The sequence below is a fragment of the Dermacentor silvarum genome, chromosome 7, assembly GCF_013339745.2.
Source record: "Dermacentor silvarum isolate Dsil-2018 chromosome 7, BIME_Dsil_1.4, whole genome shotgun sequence".
In the NCBI taxonomy this organism is placed as follows: domain Eukaryota; kingdom Metazoa; phylum Arthropoda; class Arachnida; order Ixodida; family Ixodidae; genus Dermacentor; species Dermacentor silvarum.
Window position 1 is genome coordinate 165,556,260 of NC_051160.1, and position 14,393 is coordinate 165,570,652.

Sequence of the window (14,393 nt, forward strand, 5' to 3'; positions counted from 1 at the left end):
ACCTTGGTCACAGCCGGAGCAGCGGATTGCTTGGGAGCCGGGCGCACTCGGCCGCTTGGTGGCCGAGTGCTCCGCGGGTTAGGGCAGTGCTCGATATTCTTTTTGAGGAGGGAGCAGTTATAGATTACGGAGGAGAGGTAGATGTGCTTGGGCACCCAGTCTTGTTCGAAAGGATGATGAGGCTCCGTGGAGCCCATGCGTACAAAGTCGAGGATGGGAGGGTTCTGCTCGCGATTTAGACGATCCTGAATGTCTTCGTAAGAGTGGGCGAGGGGGCCCGTGAACCCACACCGCGGGCGCAGTCTTCCGGGGCCGCTTGGTAGGAGTAGTCGTAGGCAGTGTCTTTGACGAGTACGGACTTGATGGCGAGGTAGTGGTGTCGGCGTTGCGGGTCGGGAGTGTTGATGAGGACGACGTGTTGGAGGGTGCTGATGATTACGGTGCCTGGCTTGGCCTCTTGGTGTCCGAAGTGGGCTGCTTGCAGAATGGCATCGCGAAGCGCAACGCTGTTCACTGTCCGAAGGTTGAGGCCGCCACGGTGACGGAGGATGAATTTATGATCGTCGATGGGTAGCTTGGGGTGGCGTAGGGCAGAGTTGGGGCGGCGGGGCCGGTGCCTCGCCAGAGCTTGAGGCGTAGATGGCTGCGTACATTTCTCGGCAGCGGCGAAATTCGGAGTAGTGGTGGGGCGGGAGTTGCGAGTCGAGCTAGGATGAGTTTATCCGGTCGTAGGGGACAAAGTCGGGTCTCCTCCGCGCCCCGAAGGCCCCGTTTCGATTCCCGCCCAGATCAAAATTCACCAATTTTTATTTCAAATGGATTAGTTTACTTTGTTTACATGAATCTGCCTGCTAAATTTGCCATCAATTCTAGCATTTTTTACGCGTTTTTACTCTTTGCCCTCAGCCATTTTTGGTAGCGCCGCCGACTACAACTACGGGTTTTCGCGTAATAGGGCACATAATGCTTTCGCACTAAAAAAAATGAAAAGGAATCGGCCCCAACACGCTTGCCGCGCACCAGACGTTGCAGCAACATCATCTGAGCAACTCCCATTCAAAACAGCTCTTCGACGTACTTACTTAACACACGAGTTACAGCCTGTATATTCATAAAAGTATTCACGTGTTCATAGTACGGCTAATCTTACTGGCATATCGAGATTACTAACGCGGATCGAGATATCGAGATAGTAATGCGGATCGAACGTTGGGTTATTGGCTCCTGTACACTTATAATGCCACCATCCTCTCTCATGTTACTACTATAGAAAACACTAATAGGAACAAAATTGAGTATACAACCAGTGTGTGAAATTCCATTATATTTATTACGTCATTAGAACTTAAAATTAGTATACTCGTTTTATATGTTCAACTTATGATCGAAAAGCTACTCTAACCCCAAATAAAACTAAACTTGAAATTGTAACCCGTAAACTCATGCAGTTGAACCCGGATATATCGAATCTGAAGGGGATCGCAAAAAGTTCGTTATATGGGTAATTCGATATATAAAATAATAGGCCGGCCCTCAGGTAAACGGTGGCTTACCGATTAGTGCATCGGAGAGCCGCTAACTTACTGCACGCAACTCGGGGAAAAAAAGCAAGCACACTTTATTTACCCGCAAAAAAAATGCTGGTTCACTTTCAACTTCATTGAAAAGTTCAAGCTGATTCTTTTCTTTACACTTGTAGGGGCCATCGCTTGCGGAAAATAAACTCATGAATAGGCACTCAACCCACACGACGACGCCTCGAAAATCGGATAGAAGGAATGTTGACGTCCGAGGTACTATGAGGGCTAGCCGAACAGCCTGACGGGGCTCAACTGACTGCACTATTTCTTGCCCACCTCCAGGTTCCAGAATACCTCAAAGTGTACAAAGAAATGCACTATGAGGTCTTCTGCGTGGCGCCGCGTTCGATATATCGAATGTGCTGGTGAACGAGCGTTCTTTATACGCGTGCATCAGCCCGATACATTTGCATGGAATTTTCAAGGGGATTTTACAGCTGTTCGATGTACAGAATAATTCTTTATAAGTTGGCTTGATATATCCGCGTACAACTGTATCTCCGTCACCGCATACATGGCATCGTATTGATCAGCTGTACAAATACGTATCAGACTTAGTCACATTAACTTCCTTCCGCTCTTTCTGGCCTCGCACAGCCCTTGAATGGTATCGCCTCCCCAAAGAAATCCTAAAGAGTACTAATAAACGCAAGTTTCATGCAACATCAATTAGCGTACTTTGTGTAATCTGTTAATTAGTTACTATGTTCCTTTTAAATTCTTTGTAAGGTCAGGTAATATGGTATAATTATAAAGCTGCCTTTGTCGTGCGCACTGAAGTTTTTCCACGTACCACCAGCTAAAATTATATGATTAGAAAGTTACTTGTTAATAATTGCATTATTTGATTTATCTGCTCAAACCCACTTCCTTCCGTAATGCCTTCGAGTGCTGACGGCGCAAATAATATATTATTAAACTGTAAAAAATATTTCTTGGATCAGGGGTGGTCACCTCCGGCAATGTTTATTCATCATCATTAGACTATATTTATGTCCATGGCACAACGAAGGCCTCGCCCAGCAATCTCCAATGACCCCTATCCGGCGACATATAAAATATGTGCATTATTTAAAGCTCCATAGTTTAACACTACATAGCTAAACTCAGTTATTCTTCTGAAATGACTAGTCAGCTGTTCCTCTTAGCCGCTTATTTTGTCTGTGCATGAAAGTCTCTCGTCTTATTTGCTCAAATGACAACCTAATTAACGAGCTCTTGAAACTCATATCGCTTTGGTAAATAAGTTGCTATGTGTTTTTGGACACGCGCTAAAATAAAAAAAAAACGTACATTGCTTTATAAATGCAGTGGATGAAATTGCCTCGAAAAGACAAAGCGGTGTAATACATTTGAGCTTTTCATTATACATGCCTATAGCCAGGAACTTTATGCCACTAAATGATTGTGTATTATTACATTCTCAAATTCCTACGGAATTTCCCCTATGTGGAGAAGCCAGTTTAATTTTTAAATTATTCACAATTCGACTTTGTGATGTTTCGACCATATATTCGATAGAGAGATAAGTGCATGACCAATAGGAACATATGTCGGAGGCAAAAATTCTTATCAAATTTTGCAAAATAATCTGTGTTTACCAACTGAACAGCATATTTCTATACCTTGGAACAGATAGGAAATTGAACTGAATCACATGCATCAAAGTTTGCAGTGCGAGTATTATGAAGTACAGTTTCAGTTTTATTTCTTTCAATTTATCATATATGATAGTTGATGTGATGACTTCAATTTCCTGTTTTATGTTTAGGCTACACTGACACTGCGCAAACTATATTTTTTGTCATAATAAGGAATACAGGCCGCAGAGTGCGGCTCATAAACACATCGGGATAATGAGGTGTAATTTCTGGATACATTTCGCGCTGTGGGTAATATAGAAGCCCCTTTCTCGCAAATATGTCTGGGTTGAGAGCGCGTTTGCTGAAAGTGGACTGGTTGTCCGCTTCCGTATAGCTACCGAAGTGACTGTGGACAGCTTTTCGCTGTTAAAGCTTTAAGCCTTTCGATGCCAAGCGCGCCTGAAATATACACAAACAACGCGCTTGTCCTGAACCAGAAAGGTTGCAAGCATCATGCGAAGGTAGAGATACCCTTTTACGGGTTAGTCGCGTCCTTCAGAAAAAAGAAAAACCGGGGAGTGAAAAGTCATTTCGAACGACGGGCTGTCGCCCTTATCGTTATCATAAATGACGACTTGCGCCAACGTACTGCGCATTGTCGGGAAGCTGTTATGGTTCATTCTTTAGAAAGGGTATTTATTTTTTGCCGCAACGTAACTTACGTCATCGGGGCATATTTTAAAATACAAGATTCATGTGTCAGGCGGTGGTAGCTAGGTGACATGAACGCCGGAGAAAGATGGACTTGTACAGTCACTTTCTTTTGGAAGCGCTGATAACGTTGCAATTTCAACCACAATAGAACTTCGTACATGGTATTTTTCCTAACAGCTTAACAGAAGGCTAATCAGTGCTGATATTATTAAACCTAATACTTTTTAGCAGAGACACTCTCCGATGACTTCAATATATAAACAATAAAGGGCTCTGTAATTTCCACCGTGACATTAGGTAGGTACGTTGGCGCACTTCATGTAATCATCCCAGTCAGCCTACTCACATATACCGCATTACTAATCACATCTACCATGGCTTCGGTTACATCCCAAGAAGCAATTGCCTACCTATTTTGATTACTTGAAACTCGGTAAGCTTAAGACAGGACAAATTCGAATAGGAATGCGTAGTATGAAATTAGCATGGAACCTACCGTAATAGAGAACATATGCGTTACACTCGACTCTGTCCAGAATTGGACAGTAGCATTCATTTACTTTGACTATTCATTTATCATCAGTGTTGTAACAGACCGGACCATCTGCTGTCTGCATTCGTCCTCGGCGATATCGCCGTATTCTCCTCTCCCCCCTTCCGTCTGCTTTACTTTCCTCCTGGCTTCCGTTCGCCCTTCCCCGCTGGGAACACGGCTACTTAACCGCGGCAAATAAACGGCCGGGGGTCTTTTCGTCTTGGCAAGGCCCAGCCAAATGTTGATCGTCGTTTCGTCTGTCAGTCAAACGTTACAAGTGTTAATAAACAAAACGCATGTTGTACCGATCTTTCCCTCCACCTCACCCCAAATTCAGTTGGGCGCAGGCTACCACCCTGCGTCTGCTACAACAAATACGTACCCTTCACCCGCCCGCCTCCACCTTATATTCCCTGAAGTTTACAGTACCCCCAACTGCTGGTGCTGTGGCACTCACTCGGCTACGCTTCCGCATATGCTGTGGGAGTGCTCAGCACAGTGCACTCACATTCACACCACGACCCTCTCGTCGAGGTTGCGTGAAGCTCAGCGGAGCTCCGCCTCGACAACCAAACCTGGGTGACCCAGCACGCCCGTGAGTCGGCGGCGAGGCAAGTCTCGACGTCCCCTCATCGCTATGTTGGCGTCGTGAAGTCGCCTGAGCTTGCACAAGTTCTACAATTCTACGCTCCAATAATCCATCATCAAGAGTTGGCGCTTGTCATCACGAATAAGCTAAAAAGCAACCTTGCCTTCAGAACGTATAGTCAGTGTCAAAAAGTTTCGTACCCCGGGAGGTGAAAAAATATTTATATTTCTACGCCTTAGTCACGCATCATAGTATTCGGATTTACAGCGTATACTGGTCTAGAGTAAACAAAACAAAAGTTTTGCATAGTTTTACTGGCTGCGGGCGTAGCTGCGTTGAAAATGAACTTATTCGCAGAACCTCGGCCGCGTAAACTTTTGGCGGCGACTGTGCAATTGAACACCTGCATTTTCTTGATTCTGCACACAATTTTTTTTATGAATGGCCTTCCAGCCAACGTCATGCAGTGCTTACACCTGGTTAATTTTCAGGACAGCCATCTCAGACATGACTTATTAAGTAGAAGAACTGAACTATTATGTAGTACGTCATTATTATCACCAATCAGGTGTAATAAATATGCAAACAAATAAAGGATAATGACATTGCCTATGAAATTTTACTAAAATCTCAGGACTACTTCAAAACTTCGCCTGTTCCTCTTGTGTATGTCCCTATACTTTTTAGGAAACCGAAAGGGAGAAATTCAAGGGTGAAATTGATATCTCTTGTGGCACCATGGCAGAAAAGGGAAGGTGTGGTTTAAGTGGGCCCATATGAAAGGATCAGCTGCCATTATGCTACTCACGCACAAGGAACGACACTTTGGTATTTTATCTACAGGCAGTAAAGTCATAAATGGTGTCAGTGGACGCTGGCGTGATAATGACAATATCACCGTACCGATATGGGTCATAAACGATTCTAATAAGGGAACATTTCTGCAAACCCTCACGGTCCTTTCTCATGTTTCTTTAATTGTTCAAACACGTTAAATTTGGTGTAGGAGAATTACTGAAGAATTGTACCAGTAATTATATCATGGTGCTGCGATCTGATTCAGCAATAGAGTTAGTTAAGAACTGAACAGCAGAATGCCATAGCAACTTTGGTGATTCTAGCCGAAAACAATGTCTTCTTGCAACACTTTGTGGGCATAACTCAAAAAGGGTGTGGTCTGTGATTGGAATCGTTCTCTATTTTTACATGACAAACTACATTAACACGTCCCGGTGTCTTTTCGCATAATTTCCAATACTCCTCTGCGTACGTCGTCGTAAAAGGATATGAAGACCTTTAGTATTTCTGGAATTTCGTGAAGGTGTATGGGAATGGCTCAAATGATAAGACACGTGTGCTGCATATTGAGGATAGAATGTTTATGTTTCGAGGTATCGGTTTGTACTAAGTAAAAAAGCTTGTGAAATAATTCGGACAGCCTTCATTTGCACCGAAGATCCGGTACGCAAAAATTCTGCTTTGATATAATGCGAATATACTCAGTCAAATAGCTTCTGTATTCTTTTGTAAGAATGCTACGTCTGTGGCTGCAGCCAAGTTTTCTACTTCTGTGTCTTTTAATTGCACACACTGGACACTATTTATTTTTGTGGTACGTTTCAAGCTGCACAAGAATCGCACAAACACGTCTTTTCTATGACATAACTGAAGACGCAAAAATATTTCTTAGTAATGTCTTCATGAATGTTTCCCTTAAGAAAGAAATGAACTTTCGAAACACGTAACCTGGGTTTATTGTCTCAAATACATTACACCTAAAGTGCAAAAGAGTTTGGAAGCACGTTCGCATGTTCACGAAACCAGCCAGCAATTTTTTTAGAAAGACGTTGGAACAGTAGAAAGAAACGAAACAAGAACCGTAACTAAATGACCTGCATTTGGGAATATGCCATCTGGCGGGAAACCGCCAAACTAAGCAGCGACAAAGGGATAAAAAAATAGCGGCGCCGCTAGCTTCGAACCTGCGAACTCCCAATCGTGGTATCAGTGATCCTAATCTATGGTCGCGCAGAACGCTCGGCTATCGGTTCGACGTGCTGCTGGGGTAAAAACTAGATTTATATACGTACCACAATAAATTCTGCGACCCTTGTTATGAAAACTGCCATTTTGGAACGACTTTTTTGCCATTTCAAGAGCTGCTGCTGCAACTAGCTGAAAGCTGAGTCATTGAAGTTTATAAATCCCGGTAATACGTCGATCGATGCAATAGGCTCATTGCAAATTGCTTTTTACTGGCCAAAAAAGCCTCCAAAATTTGGCCTTTTCCATAGACTCCCATACTTCGAACTTCGCCCGCAATTTGGAACGGCTTTCCGCCGTAAGTAATAGTACCGCTTGCATGAGATGTCGGGCTAAGCTCCTAGAGCCTATTTCCACGGTAATATTTTGAAAGATGGCTTCTATGATTAGTTATTTGGGAAAAACGACGCTCTCCCATAGAAAATGCGCATGTTTTCAGAGGCGGCCGCTAGAGGCGCTGTTCGGCGATGTCCCATAACACAAAGGGCAGTGCCTTGCTATTGAGGCTCGAGCCGGTTGCCTAAGGGACGAAAACATATCGGAACAAATATTCGGAATTAGATGAGACATGTGTATGCTGCAGTAAGATCCAGAGACCACTCAGCACATCCTAATGGAATGCGACGGGATCCACCCAGCGAGAACCGTAGGTAACGTGCAACTCCCAGAAGCGCTTGGGTTTAAAGTGGAAGGAAACATAAACAGATCAGCCGTAGAGATCAGCAAGAGACGATTAGAGTACTGGTGGAAAAAAAGTAGGGAAAAGATGGATGCGACCTGATCTCTTAAAATCATAGGCAGCGGTACAAGGTAAATTTTTGAAAAAGAAAAATAATGATAGGTATACAAAATGCAAGATAAAGAACATGTATGGTATACCTGATTAAATCAAGCAGGCTAGGTGACTATTTGTCGCCGCCCCGTTTCAAAGGGGATGCCAATAGATCATCATCATCATCATCATCCATCGCCGTGGGTGAAGTGGGTGGAGGAAAACGGTGTATTGGGGGAACTACAGAATGGGTTCAGGCCAGGCAGACGCTTAGAAGACAATATGTTTGTACTAACTCAGTGCATAGAGATTTCAGTAGCTCAGAAAAGACCTTTATGGGTAGCATTTCTAGATATTAAAGGAGCTTATGACAACGTAGACAGGGAATTGTTGTGGGATATTCTTCAATACGAAGGCATAGATGACGATTTCGTGGAGCTGCTGAGGGAGATATATCGAGACAACCAAGTACAAGTGGCATGGGAAGGCCGAAAAGGAAATGAAATGGTGGGAATTCACCAAGGATTGAAGCAAGGATGCCCTCTGTCACAATTGTTGTTCACGCTTTACGTCAAGGGCATAGAAAGACGACTGGAAAACAGCGAATTAGGTTTTGATTTATCCTACATGCGTAATGGACAAATGGTGCAACAGAAGGTCCCTGGATTGATGTACGCAGACGGCATTGTGCTACTAGCGGACAATAAAAAAGATTTACAGATACTTGCGAATATCTGTGGGAACGCAGCGACAAATCTAGGCCTTAAGTTCAGCACAGAGAAATCAGGGATTATGATCTTTAATGAACACACGAGTAACTTCGTGGTGTCAATTCAACAGCAAGTAATACCCATAGTGAAGCAATATAAGTACCTCGGCGTACACATAAACGAAGGAAAGAATTACTCAAGCAACCACCAAGATAATCTGAAAATAAAGGGGAAGCGGAATGCAGCATTAATGAAACACAGAGCACTGTGGGGCCACAATAAGTATGAGGTGGTGCGTGGAATCTGGAAAGGAGTAATGGTGCCAGCGCTAACATTCGCAAATGCCATTATATGCTTAAAATCGGATATATTGGCGGGTTTGGAAGTTAACCAAAGATCAGTAGGCCGGTTGGCTTTGGGAGCACACGGTAATACGACAAATGAGGCAGTGCATGGAGACATGGGTTGGGCCACTTTTGAAGTCAGAGAAGCACAAAGCAAAATTAGTTTTGAAGAAAGGCTCAGGAACATGGATGAAAATAAATGGGCGGCTAAAGTGCACAAATATCTCTACATGAAAAGCGTGGACACAGAATGGAGGAAGAGGTCAAGGAAGTTGGCAACCAAGTACAGGATAATCGAAACTGTAAATAGACAACCAGGGGTCATCAGAAAGAAAGTGAGAGAAATAGAGACCGTGAATTGGATGCAAAGAATGGAAACGAAAAGGACAATGGAGATTTACAAGAATGAGAAGAAAGAAATTAGAAGGGAAAATCTGTACGATAACACAAAGGGCAGTGCCTTGCTATTTGAGGCTCGAGCCGGTTGCCTAAGGACGAAAACATATCGGAACAAATATTCGGAACTAGATGAGACATGTGTATGCTGCAGTAAAGATCCAGAGACCACTCAGCACATCCTAATGGAATGCGACGGGATCCACCCAGCGAGAACCGTAGGTAACGTGCAACTCCCAGAAGCGCTTGGGTTTAAAGTGGAAGGAAACATAAACAGATCAGCCGTAGAGATCAGCAAGAGACGATTAGAGTACTGGTGGAAAAAAAGCAGGGAAAAGATGGATACGACCTGATCTCTTAAAATCATAGGCAGCGGTACAAGCTAAATTTTTGAAAAAGGTATACAAAAATGCTAGATAAAGAACATGTGTAGTATAACTGATTAAATCAAGCAGGCTAGGTGACTATTTGTCGCCACCCCGTTTCAAAGGGGATGCCAATAAATCATCATCATCATCCATAGGGTGCCTCGATGCCAGCACCGCCGTTCAGGGTGGTGCCATCCTTTGACCGCCCCCGCGCCGCCGCTTTCTCGCTACGACGCCATCTTGAGTCACAGCGAGCGGTTGCGATTGCTTGGTGCCGGTGCTTAGTTCGAGCCACAGTGCGCGCGGATGCTTCGCTGACGCTTCTACTTGCTGGACAGTGTTCAGCCGCATGAATGACAGGCTTGTCAAGTGCATCGAGTCGACATGACGGGTTGTTGTGTGTTCCCAAGTGCACCGGATCGACGCGTAAAGGGCTTCGTTGTTTACGCTTTCCCCGGGACCTAGAGCGAAGGAAGGGATGGGAAGCCCAAGTAAAGCGGTATCACTGGAAGGCAACGGATAGCTCCTACATTTGCGAGGTAAGTGTCAAGAACGTTTAGACTATCGCACCCTGTTTTTCATTTAAATAAGAAAGTATTCTCTGATCCTCGCTCACGTAGCTACGTTCGCTCACGAACTAAGCACTGCACCGATCGCATAGGCTTTTGCTGTTTTGATCGGCGCAGTTTATGCGAGTAGTACCCTCAGTTTAAGAACTGACGAAAATGCTTCGCCGCGAAATAGTCTTACATTAGCTACAAATCGTCATGTAAACCACCTATTTTACTTTTTCACGGGAAGCACACATCGTGTGTCTCTTGTTTCTTTTTTTTCCTCAGTTTCTTTTTTCGCTACTGGTTATCTGGGACTTAAGAACGCAGTGCTTCTTCTGGGGAGAGCGGCTGTTGTGTACGTGGCAAGCGAATCATTGTGATTTTCTCTGATTTCTCAGCAGATATCTTGCGAATCTCAGGTTGTTACGTTATATAGCTGATTTTTTAGACGAATATATTTGTAGCGTGGTGCTCGTAAGCCGATGGCCATTCGTGCTCATTCCCGACCGTGGTGGGTACTGTGACGGTCTTTATAAATGCCTGTGCACGGTATGCCCAGGTTTAGTAGAGTTAAGGGGCATCATGGGACCAAAATGTTTCGGCGCTTTCTGGCATGGTGTCCGTTGTAGCCTGTGCATTTCTTCGAAACGTGTGAAGTGAGGTAATACAGCATTACTTCTGCGAAAATTTATTTTTAAGCGCTGTAATGGGTTCTCTGTATTTACAAGGCAACTTTTCATATCAATAATCACTTTTGTTGTTTTACTTGTACTTAGAAACACTTTGAAGAGGACCAGTACGAGGGAAATCGACAGGATGGGCGCCGTCTGTTAAAGTCAACAGCCCTACATCATCATGGACTACATTTTCGAAGTGAAAAACATTGCTAATCTGTATTTGACTGTCGTAGTTTCATTTACGGTTTTTGTACGCGATATGTATGCAGTGTTGTTTATTTTTTCAATGTAGTTATCAGTGTTCTAATGGTTATTTATAAAATGTTCTGTACTCGCCATCGATGTGTTTGGCTGATGCGACGTATTCGATGGTAGCTGATGTATTCTGGCTGGATATCTTGATTAATATTACCCGCGGTTGCGTTTTCTTGTTTGCATTCTTCTTTTCGATTTATATTGTGTGTAATAAGGTTGATGTACTCACTTGAACCCCCCCCCCCCCATGTAATGAATAAATAAAAAAAAAAACTCTCACTATCCCCAATGGTGTGTCGAGCCTACCTTGCGATTTTTTTTATCTCGCTTTTCAACATAACCTTCAGGCGCCACACAGTACATATAATTTTTCATGTACATATCTCTTTCATGATTGATTGTACTAGACATTATAAGTAAATGTATTTTGTGCATCGTTTGGTTTCTTGTGTGTACTACGCAAGATTGACACAGACAAGTTACGTTACATGTTTCCCTACAGCACTAACTAAACCTTATTTTCACATCGCAGTTATTTTTACACCAGCTTAATCCTGTCAGCACACAGTTTTGTGGGCAAAAAAAAGCAAAATTGCGCGTAGATATCGTCAAATAATTGCAACGAACGCGAAGAGCACGCGCTACGCAAGGGAAACTAAGCACCGTGCGCGAGTGGCTGGCTACGGTAAAGGAGGCGTGACGTGTAAACCAAAATACAACAGCGAAAAATAAAAACTTCCACACACAGGGGGTCGCAAACCTTATATACCAAGCATCGAAGCGCAAAAAAATAATACGTATTTCAAACATACACACGGCACATTAAATGTAAATTGAATTAGGCAACTTGGGGCATGTTCCCGGCGCCATACATTTACGTCTTGTACCTTCGACGAGTTAACGGCTATTGGTTATAAAGATGTGCAGATGCGATACCGATACAAAAATCCTCATCAAGGCAAAGCACTTGGAAGTGCGCCGCGAGTAACAATATTTATGAACGCAAGCGTAGCTGAGTCTCAGCTCGTGTGACTCAGTATGGCGGCGCCAGCGGGGTTGTCTCTACCCTGGACGGCGGCGCTGGGCATCGAGGCACCCTAATGTCCCAGATTCCTTGTATTGATTTGGACACCGGGACATGAAGGCGTCAGCGGAAACCATCGTGAACACACGATAGCCCGAGGTCACTGCAACCGGGCACTGCAAGAGACGCCAGAAGACCCAAGTCCAGACACACTACAAACTTACTACGATATACTGCAGCACTACCGCCTTTCGAGAAGAACGATGCCGCCACCCCACCCATCCCTCACCAGAGCTGAAGCCACGACCTGGAGGCAACTCCAGACCAACACCTATCCTGACCTCACGCTCCTTCACGCGATGTACCCCACCCTTTATCAGCCCCTTTGTCCTTTCTGTACAGAGCGAGCTACCCTCTACCACACCACATGGGCTTGCCAAAATATCCCCAATAACTCCCCAAATCTAAACGCAACGCACGAGCAGTGGGAGATGGTGCTGACCAGCTCGGCACTGGAGGATCAGCGAAAGCTTATCGCCAGAGCCGAAAGTGCTGCCACCGCCGCTTGGGCCCTGGACTGAAAGCTCCACCCACCACGGAGATCGACGCTTCTCCGTGCCTCATCAAAATAAAGTTTTGTCTCTCTCTCTCTTTGTTTTTTCTCGTAACGATTACACGTAGCCCTGCCTATTGCTTTTATTTTTAAAGTTTCTTTAGATAGTTCCCACTGTTGCCATACCTGAAGGTTTTTAATGGGGTCTATTTTGCTTACTTCTTTTACTGCTCGATTGTAAAATTCGTCCTGAAGAAGCATGTTATTTAATTTCCATGTTTCCCATGACAAAGCATTGCCTCTCTTAACAATTCCTATGCAGCACTGAACTAAACAATGGTCTGAAAACGACACTGGCACTACCACGTAGCTGTTACATTTTGGAAGGACATCAGCTGATGCATAAATGCGGTCAAGCCGCTGTGACTTGAGCCTTCGAACCGTGTATACTGCACCGAACGCGCTTCGAGACACACTGCCACATCTTCAAGGTCCCAGTTTTCAACCATTCGCGACAACACTTCAGTGCTTTTATCTCTAAATCCCAGGACACTTGTTTTATCTCTCGCACTGAGGACACAGTTGAAATCGCCCATTACTATGAGCTGTCTTCCGGTGCAAAGGCGCTCCTGGATGTCATGAAAAAAAGGCCCTGTCATCCACCTTATTGGGCGCGTACAAACACACAATACGCCACTCAACGCTGTTCAACGAAAAGTCAAGTACACTACACCGGCCCGACGCACACGAATAATCTGCATGCACCTCAAGCCCTGGCAACTTCTTTACAAACAGTACGCATCCAGCCGATGTGCCCACAGCATGACTAACCACGGCAAAAACCTAGACGTGAAACGCCGCACCATGCTGCCAGTCCCGTCTTCACCGTCGACTTTGGTCTCCTGCACGGCCAGCACATCTATGTCACCCTCCGTTATAACCGGTACAGCTGGCTTTGTTTTCTCTTCCCTGCCAGTCCTCCAACATTTAAGGTAGCGACTTTCAACGGACTAGCAAGAGTCATTTTTACACAATGAGAAGAGACCGACAGCATGGTGCTTACCGCCCTCGTCTAGCGCGTGGCTAGACGCCGCCGTCATCGTCCGGCGCAAGCACCTGAACGTGATCTACAGTAGAGCACTGCACGGGCCCGGGCCGGCCCGAAAGCCCAGACCCGGCCGTCCGAAGCGTTTGTCGGCGGGCTCGGGCCGGGCCCGGGCCGGGCTCGGGCTTGAGGCCGCAGGCCCGGGCCGGACTCGGGCTTGAAGCCACCGGCCCGGGCCAGACTCGGGCCCGCTCATTGAAGGGCCTAAGTAGGCCTTCGAGCACACGCGACCGTTATGCATTGCATGGTTCAGTGCATTCTGTGCCAAGCTGAAGGTGACACGTGCAAGATGACTGTCATCATCATCATCAGCCTATATTTATGTACACTGCAGGACGAAGGCCTCTCCCTGCGATCTCCAATTAACCCTGTCTTACGCTAGATGATTCGAACTTGCACCTGCAAATTTCCTAACTTCTTCACCCCACCTTGTTTTCTGCCGTCCTCGACTGCGCTTCCCTTCTCTTGGGATCCATTCTGTAGCTCTAATGGTCCATCGGTTGTCCATCCTACGCATTACATGGCCGGCCCAGCTCCATTTTTTCCGCTTAATGTCAACTAGAATATCGGTTATCCCCATTTGTTCTCAGA